The sequence below is a fragment of the Pygocentrus nattereri genome, chromosome 26 (assembly GCF_015220715.1).
Source record: "Pygocentrus nattereri isolate fPygNat1 chromosome 26, fPygNat1.pri, whole genome shotgun sequence".
Lineage (NCBI taxonomy): Eukaryota > Metazoa > Chordata > Actinopteri > Characiformes > Serrasalmidae > Pygocentrus > Pygocentrus nattereri.
In genome coordinates this window covers 3,614,508-3,620,507 of record NC_051236.1, presented here as the reverse complement: position 1 = coordinate 3,620,507, position 6,000 = coordinate 3,614,508, and the positions used below count along the sequence as shown (strand labels likewise).

Below are 6,000 nucleotides of genomic sequence, written 5' to 3'. Positions count from 1 at the left end.
GTCATCAGCAAATCTTACTGACAGAGCTCCTTTAAAAGTTTCACTAGTAACAGGGACGTTTCACAATACAGCAGAGAGTCTGAACTGTGCACTGCTGGCCTGGAATGATGAACTAAATGTTCACATTTTTTAAATATTAAACCTTTTGCGGTGCAATCCCCATGGAATTTAATTAGCTTCCCTTTTTATAAACCGTTGTTCTTTCAATCAGATATGCTTCTTGCACACATGGCTGGCTTTGTATGTGACGTGCATGAGTTTGAATGAAGGAGGGCATGGCCGGGCTTCCTTTTTTGGAAAAAAAAAAGACTAAATATTGCCAGATCTGTCAAATTCAGATGAGAAAATTGTGAGGCCAAAGAGGTCCAGATTTTCTTTCAGAACAAGAAAAAGAAAGAAGATTCATTATAAGCAAAGGATAGTAGTTAAATATCAACAATAAAGGTCCTTTGATTTAGGGAGACAAATACAATTTCCTTTTTGCTGGAGCAACAGAGTAACAGAGAATTCTTGAGACACTATAAACACTTCTGCTGATTGTGAATGGGAAGGTGATTTAATGACAATGCACAGCAAGGTGGTGGTGGTGGTGGGGGTTAATGAAACTAACAGGTGCGCTAGAGGAGCAACAATGAGACGACCCCCAAAACAGGAATGGTTTATTAGGTGGAGACCATTGACATTTTGTCCCTCCTCACCTTTTCTGACTGATTTTCCACTAGTTTTGCAGTTGGCTTGGGTCAGCGTAACTACTGGTACCATGGTGCGGTACCTGGACCCTACAGAGGTTGCACAGGTAGTCCAACTCCTGCAGGATGGCACATCCTTGCCAGAAGGTGTTCTTGTTTGTCTCCCAGCACAGTCTAAAGAGTATGGAGGAGATTCCAGGAGACAGGCAGTTACTCTAGAAGGGCTGGACAAGGCAGTAGAAGGTCCTTAACCCCTCAGCAGGACTGGTGTCTGCTCCTTTGTGCAAGGAGGAACAGGATGAGCGCTGCTGGAGCCCTACAAAATGAACTCCAGAAGGCCAGTGGTGGGAATGTGTCTGACCAAACAATCAGAAATAGGCTTCATGAGTGTGGCCTGAGGGTCCTGTAGTGGACCCTGTGCTCACTGCCCAGCACCTTAGAGCTTGACTGGCATTTACCATAGGACACGAGAATTGGCAGATCCACCACTGGCACCTTGTGCTTGATGACAGCAGGTTTCATCTGAGCACATGTGACAGATGTGATGGGGTCTGGAGACGCCGTGGAAAACGTTATGTCACCTGCAACATCACTCAACATGACCGGTTTGGTGGTGGGTCAATGATAGTCTGGGGATGCATATCCCTGGAAGGACACAGACATCTACAAGCTTGACAACGGCACCCTGACTGCTATTAAGTATCGGGATGAAATCCTTGGACCCGCTGTCAGATCCTAAGCTGGTGCAGTGGGTCCTGGGTTCCTGTTGGTGCAGGACAATGCCCGGCCTCATGTGGCGAGAGAACAATTACACTGCTCCACAGACCAACGCTGGGTGTCCAGCTCACACTCAGCATTGTGCGTGGTGACCTTCTTCTCCAGAATTGGTGCTTTTCTATGGATGTTATAAAAGCTTATGTTTCTGACCTGAGTGCATGAAATCAAGCGCCAAGCACCTCATTTACATCTCATTCCCATGAAGCGCCCCCCAATTCACACAAATGTTTTAGCAGGCTGCTTTTTAAATGATATAACATTCAGCTCGTGAGCTACTGGCTGTGCTCATAGGTAGAGTTATAGTACTGCCCAAACTTTATAGTGTTAAAATTATGACCACTGGAAAGAATAAAACCTGAAATGAACAAAAGGTGTTCGTTTTTGTGAAATCCCAGCATACAGCACTTTGAGTTTTTAGTTACGTTGACCAAAAAGTCATGTTTTTGGTCTTTTTTGTGCTCTTTACATGGTTTCTGATGGTGTCCTGAAAACTTGAACCTGCTGAAGGGGGTTGAAATATTTAGTAACTACTACGCTCAATGTTAAAACTAGTTTGTGGTGCAACCTGTTCTGATTTAGTAGCGTAAACCTGAACTCAGTAAACACTTACATTACAACTTACACACAGTTAGTGCAACCGGCCACTGCTATGGAGTTGAGCTATGGACTGGTTTGATACGTGTTTTAAAGTGCTTCATATGTTTTTCATATATTGTAGAAAATCTACATTTTATATCATAATGTCTTCCAGAAAGTAGTTACATCAATGTAGGATATATTAATGTATTTAAGTGAATGTAAAAGGTTAAAAAAACAGACATGTGTTATACTTCAGTACATTCAATTTCACTCTACTGTAACTGATTACTTTGACTTTAAGGTTCGATTTGCTCCACACAAACAAATGTAATGATATTCACAGCTATAAATGCACTCTAAACTACAGCCTTACACCAGTATACAGAAACAGACTAGATGAAACACCTGAGTATTTATACTGTAAAAAAAAAAAAAAAAAGTGCAGTTAGTAGTAGAGCTGAGCCAGACGTTAAATAAAGTACAATACCACCTTCTGCCCAAACAAACAAGCCAAAGAAGCCAAGTGGAGATCACGTTCACCATGATATGCAGATTTAGAGCACTGTTCAAAGTGGAGTTCGGGGACTGGAATTAAGACCCATCTGTTCTTAAAGGCGAGAAAATGAAGAATAACCACGTCAATGACAAGTTTAGCAATTAGAGTGCAGATGGCGGATTGAGCAGTCCCTACCTGTTCAGGGAGAGGAGCATATGCTGGCGGATAGCTTTTTCAATTAGATGCACTTTAATGTTTGATTAGCCTACTGTGATCAGCTGGAGAACGTTACAGGAGCGCTGCACATGTGTGAGGAGGATCTGGACCTGTTCTCCATGACCTGGTCAAGGAAAAAAAAAAAAATAGTGAGTAGGATGTAACAGAGGAGAAGATAAACAAGAAACAGGCGGCCTACATGACATCTGAGGAGTTTCTAGTGAAGCTGTAAAAATGTAGGAATTATAACGAGAGCGGTGAATCGGTTCTGCTGCGAGTGGAATAACAGCCATCTGAGATCTTTTTATGGCTTCCTTATTATATCATTTTGTTGAACATGTGATACTGTGCAGAAATCAGAGAACACCTTTTTTATTTATTCAATGTCCAGACAAAATAAAATGCCTGAAACGGTGAAAGACTCATCCAATCATCGGTCAAGCATGGAAGAGGACCAGGTTTGAGGACATTTGGTGTTGGTGAGTTGTTTCTGATGGAAGGCAGTGTGAATGCCGAAAAGTACAAATCTTTAGCACATAATACAATCAATTTCTGTAAGAACTGGGATGAAATTCACGGTATAGCAAGAAAATAAGCCCAGGTAACCTGCTGAGAAGATCAACACAAATCGAGACAGAAGTAGAAAATGCAAGACCAACTTCTAAGACTGAACTGGAGGTGTAGTAAAATGTGCTTTCCTTTGCTCAGTGGTGTTTGGGGCAACAACTAGTCCTTACAAATAGATACTACTAGCTAGGCGGGATTGTTGTCTGTGTTGCTATAGTGACCAGTCGTCTGCGCTGATCTTCAGGGTTAAATGGTGAATCAGCAGTTCTACATGAACTCCAGCGTTTAAGACCCTTTACTGTTAAATTGTGTTGAAGGATCAGCAGAGCTTTATTTTACTGTAAGGAGGATTATTTTATTATTACCTACAAATCTGATTCAGCTGTGGAGCCGCAACAGGACAGTAAACAAGCTCTGGAGCTGCATGTTGCTGACCCCTGCTTCAGACCTTCTGGAGGTTCTAGATACGTCACTGATTGTAAATACAAGTCATAGATTAAGCAGATTTGGGTTAGTTGTTAGGAACAGTGGTGGCAGCTCTATTCAGGACTCTTTACTGAAAGAGTCACTGTAAATATACAACATACTGATATATACAAGATCAAATATATGTCAACACACATGGGAAACTTCAAATAAAAAATATGGAATGTCTTTTACAAGCTTTAAATTACCATATTTATTCTAGAATGGCAAAAAATATTCATGTGTAATGCTCTTAGCCTAGTGCAACATATGACTAGAATCCTATGAGTGCTTAAAGAAATTAACGTCATATTTGAGGTGTATTTTTCTCATTTTATGACTGCATTGTGCTATTTATTATCTGAACTGAAGGCCTAGCTCTAACAGTCATTGTTCGCCACTGCATATAATTACTGACAGTATGTGATTGTTCCACTTCTTTCAGTTCGCTTGGCTCATAATAATTCTCACAGTATCAGCTGGTAAATCCCATTTTCTAAAGCCAGTGACGGAGAGTAAGACAGGGCTTGTGCGCTGCCTGTAGTGCAGGCCTGTATATGTTTGAGCTGGACTGATTGAAATTGGCTTTATGGAGCGCTGTGTGGCTGATGTTTAATGGAGCACGATGAGCACTTTGTGTCATGCCCATCCGTCCCATCAGATAAGGCCTGAACCATGGCTAACAGTCAGTGTCGCATTACTGCGTCATCCTCCCAAAGGACACACAACCTCTGCCGCTATTGTGCTCCTGCACACTGTTACTGCGGTGGTCGTCACCTTTCTGATCAACTTTAACATTGATTTCAGAATTTAAATCGTACATACGACGTCTATTCAGCTGCAGTCAGTTGCTGCTCAATTGAAGGATTGTAGAATGAGGAGTTCCCTACATGTAAATGTCAGGAACACCATGTAGAACCATTATATGGAATAGAATTCGCCATTCAGGTAAACATGCAAACATCTTACTAACATAGTCTGACTGCCAAACCTTATAAAACATCTGTTCTGTCACACTCAGACTGAGTATTCATGCAGAAATTTGCAGCTTGTTAAGTCTTTTATGTCGAGCTACATTGAGTCAGATGTGGAAAAGTGCCACAGAACTTCTTTAGATGAACCAAAGGGATTCATTTTTGGCCAGTTCTGCCATAGATGACCATCTAACAGTGAGTGTGTTTACATGCACTCATAACCTGATCATAATCACATTTCTGTAATCATCTGAAATTCAAATGGCCATGTAGACAACGCAGTTTGAATACTTAGATCAGACTAAGGTCTAGACATCTGATTAAGAAACCCGATAAAGAGGCTGGATTTTAGCTCAGCAATCAGATTTTTCAGTGCTGTGAGCTCTGACTCGGAGTTCTTTGTTTTCTCAGTGTGCGCATGTGCAAAAACAGACAACGGTGCCGGAAATAAGTGAGCAGCGTGGCAAAACATTTCTGGAGCAATGCTGAAACCAAATACCTGCTTGATGAAGTCGATTCAGTTTCAGATTATATTTATGTCACGTCGTCTTCTGTGAGTTTATTGGCTGGTTGTAAAGCTGAAATCTGATTACTGTCTGACTCACGTAGACCTGGAGTTTCTCCATTATCTGATGATGCCCCACATCCTTAAAAAACAATGGTTCGTCAAGGGCTCATTGGTCAAGAAATGGTTCTATACAGATCCATGCACGCTCAAAGAACCCGTATCATGATTAAATTGCATGATGAATTGGTTCTGTAAATTGATGAAGATTCTATGTAGAACCATCTACAGTACAATCTTTCTGAAAAGGGTTCTATACAGCACCAAAATGGTTTCACTATTATTACAAACCAAAGAACCATCTTTGCTAAGAGTGTACACTCGTGAAAATGATGGTTCTTCAAGGGTTCCTTAGTAAAGACAGTGGATCTATAAAAAGCCATGAACACTCAAGGAAACCTTTGCATGATTAAAGGGTTGTTTGCATCATGAAAGGGGTCTTCAGACTGATGGAGAATGTGCTTTAGATGGTTCTATATAGAACCTTTTTGAAAACGGGTTCTTCTTGACATGGTGATGAAAGAAGAACCACTTTGGGTGCAATATAGAACTCTTCAAAAAGAACCTATACAGAATCATCTATAGCACATTCTCAAGAACCCTTTCATGATGCAAAGAACGCTTCAACACTAGCATGACTGAGATGTCAGGATCCTCAGGACATCACCCCTC

The 6,000-nt window shown here is 41.2% G+C and overlaps 1 long non-coding RNA gene across 1 annotated transcript in view; it reads right to left on the bottom strand.

Moving 5' to 3' along the window:
• Positions 1-2,235: 2,235 nt before the first annotated feature.
• LOC108435691 overlaps positions 2,236-6,000 on the bottom strand; it is a 44,073-nt gene continuing 40,308 nt past the window's right edge. Inside the window, exons 2-3 of the long non-coding RNA XR_001858460.2 lie at positions 2,737-2,881; positions 2,236-2,652 (exon numbers count right to left, since the gene is read on the bottom strand). This is a non-coding gene — a long non-coding RNA (uncharacterized LOC108435691). The remainder of the gene's footprint in view (positions 2,653-2,736; positions 2,882-6,000) is intronic.